Genomic DNA, 3,580 nt, shown 5'->3' with positions numbered 1-3,580 from the left:
TATATATATATATATATATATATATATATATATATACACACGTATATATATGTGTGTGTGTATATATATGTATATATATGTCTACATATATGAATGTATGTCTATATATATACATACATTTACATACATACATGCCCACACACATACACACACACACACACACATACACACACACATTCGCAAACTGATAATATTCTTCTTTCTGTAAATTCTTTTATGATCTTGCACGAAGTTCCCTTCAGTCGACTTTCACTAGTATTCAATTCCGAGCTGAACGTTATGAAGCGATACATGTCCTGTATGCAAAACAATTCGATATTTTAGTGTGCATTTATAAAATCGATTCCCACTGATTAAGTTGTCTAATTTATTGACGAAACAGTTATCTGTTACAAATACTGCGCAGAATACAAACATTTATAATAGCATTTTAGCAATCGTATTTTTGAATACTCAATTTTATCAGTTCTTCTTTATTAGATGATTATAGTGAGATAGACGACGAGCATTAATCTCTATTTTACAATGTTGATCTCTGAAAAATTAAACAAAAGTAATCACGGTAGATAACACGATGTTATCTGAAGCTTGAAGTAATGCGCTGATGATATGAAGTGCATTAGCTTGTAAATATAACTTAATATAACGTGATCAGTTTGAAAATAAAACGAAGGCGATAAAACCACTTAGTCTTTCAATATAATTATGCACGCGTTAAATTGTTATGTTCAAGGAGATAAATGATTTTCCACTCGCCTGAAGCAAGTCTCACTCATAAAGTTTTTTCTGTTTAGCTGTAGCCTATGTATATTAAAAGTAGAGTTTACAAAGTTTGCAATATATTCCATAAAACTTTGAAGTAAAACATTCGGACTTTCAAACACCCTTGGCAGTCAGTAACTAGAAAAATTTATCTGTGTAAGCTGAAAATAACAAAATACATCAGTACATATTTCACAGAAACAGAACACTGTGAATATATATGATGCTGCAGTTTTGTGAGAGAGATAGTTTTTTTGTAGTTATTCTGTGTTAAAAACAATATAAATCGGTGCGAGACAAGCATCAACTCAACAGAACGCCAGATGGTTTCCTTAATTCTAGTCAATGTGTACTCGCTAGTTGCATACCTGGATAAAACCACCTATACATAGGAAACTGTAAATAATCCACCTCTGGACTGAATAAAAACTCAGCGTACACAATTGAAGGAACTTCAAATTAAAATAGCATTCAATGTATCATACTTGAACTATATACACTGTTGAAAGGAATGATGTGGCTTTTTTTGTCTGACAGAAAATCTGTCCATATACTTGCTATGATATAAACACAGTACATATCGGAACGAGATGGATATCGTTTCATGAATGAAACACGAGAACACCTGAAAATTTCGGCTTCTTTGAGCTTTGTCAATAACGTATAAACACGTGCCTAGACGAAATCTGTCCCACCCGCTATATTGGAAATAATAGGTAATACATTCTTTGATATTTCGGAAAGCCACTCAGCAAGCGAAATTGAAACAGCTTTAAATTTAAATACCCATATATTTACCATAGCTAACATATAATGCATTGTTTTTATTCACCCCAGCGAATTTTCGGCGTATTAATTAATGTATTATTCATGAGTGAAGGTAGTTAGAGCGTCGGGCTCACAATCATGCAGCAATGAATTCGATTCCCAGACCAGGCTGTGTGTTCCGTTCTTATGCAAGACACTTTATTTTACGTTGTTCCAGTACACTCAGCTGTAGAAATGAGTTGCGACATCGGCCAAACTGCATCTGCATTTGCCTTTCCTTTGGATAACATCGGTGGCGTAGAGAGGGTAGGCTGGTCTGCATTGGTGACTGCTGATCTTCCATAAACAACCTTGCCTGGACTTGTGCCTTAGAGGGTAACTTTCTAGGTGCAATCTCATGGTCATTCATGACCAAAGGGGGTATTTACCCTATCCATAAAACGCATCTGGTCTTTTTTCTTTGTTGGTTCCGCTTCAATCTTTTTTCTTTAACACATCATGTCTTCAGAGAGATTTTCTATTAAGTAAAAGCCACAGCATCAAGCTTGTCACAGGTGTATATGTATGTGTGTGTGTGTGAGAGAGAGAGAGAGTGTGTGTGTACATTAAATGATGTACATTAAGCAATACATTTACATTAATGTTATACTGCGAAGTTATCAAGTTTGAAGATTTCATAACAGCCCGTAAACATACAAACACGTAAGGAAGCTACTTAGGACCAATGTGACTTCTAAATTCGATTGGAAAGTTAAAAGTTAAGAACTTCATTGAAACAACTACTTTCATGGCCATACGTGTAGGAAACTCTCGCGATGGTGCACTATGCATTTACCATAAGGAAGAGTTTCAATGTTCTACACTATGCAATACGGTACTACATCAGATAGGCAAGCACTTGTGGCCGTCACAAACATACAAAATTAGACAATTCATATTAGAAGGAATAATGATAGCAAAGTATAAGACTAGCTAGTATATATGAATGAAAAATATATAAATACCTTACTTCTATATATTTAATGGTGAAAATTTAGATTCCAGTGCTAGCGTCTACAATAATTATATTTGGATTGCATAGAAAGTAGTGACATAGACCAGTATCACATCGCCCTAAAGATGAGGCATATAAACGATGATGATGTATTTCAGAACTTTACTGTTTGAAGCAAAATTTAAAGGTAGACTTACGAAGAGAAGAAAACCATTGATAGATAATAAAACTAGAACACAATAGTGTCAATAGTTCCGTATGTATTGGATAATGTTGATACCTACACAGATGTAAGGTGGTAAGCTATAGCAGAATCGTTATCACGCCGAGCGACATTTTATCTGTCTTGAGGTAGGAGCCCAAATACTGCTGAAGTTGATAAAATAAGTGTCAGTTGAATACTGGGTTCCATATAACCGACGTACACCTCCACTAGAGCTATATCAAAACTTGAAACCCATGCATACAAACATTCATACATACGTACATACATACATACATATGCATATATATACCATATATGTACTTACACACGCACATGTATACAGTATATTTATCTTCTCTAAATAACCTATCATCAAAATAACATCGATCTAATACTGGGGTTTTCACACCATATAACTATTTCTAAAACGATATTTGATGTTCACTATGTTATATACGTCAACGTTAAGTATAAAGAATTTCGCTTCGTTGAAGCCTGCATTTTCTGTCATATTCTAAATATCTGCTTCAATTTCCCTCCCGTACCTTTTTCCATCTTTTTAATGAGGTAACCTTCAAATGTATAATTTTTATATTTATTCTGCTTATAATGATGATTTTTTCAGTAGTTATGATTTTCATATTAGTAACACAGTTCAGTAATGCTGATATTATTGGTCAATGTTGTTGGCTGTTACTTTTTATCCACAGAGTAATCCAGCTATATTGGCAGTGGTATCTATGATTTTATTGTATTATAGAAATCTCTTTCTGTTTTGAAGGCAGGTGTGATTTAAGTGCGATTAAATACCTATTTCTGTGTATATATTGTATATATATATATATATATAT

The 3,580-nt window shown here is 33.6% G+C and overlaps 1 protein-coding gene across 14 annotated transcripts in view; it reads right to left on the bottom strand.

Moving 5' to 3' along the window:
* LOC106876118 (FMRFamide peptide receptor frpr-18) overlaps nucleotides 1-3,580 on the bottom strand; it is a 162,455-nt gene that overhangs the window by 107,739 nt on the left and 51,136 nt on the right. The gene's annotated exons all lie outside the window — the stretch shown is intronic.

This window comes from Octopus bimaculoides, chromosome 15 (genome assembly GCF_001194135.2).
Source record: "Octopus bimaculoides isolate UCB-OBI-ISO-001 chromosome 15, ASM119413v2, whole genome shotgun sequence".
In the NCBI taxonomy this organism is placed as follows: Eukaryota; Metazoa; Mollusca; class Cephalopoda; order Octopoda; family Octopodidae; genus Octopus; species Octopus bimaculoides.
Note: the sequence above shows the minus strand (reverse complement) of the source record. Positions and strands in the feature narration are given on the sequence as shown.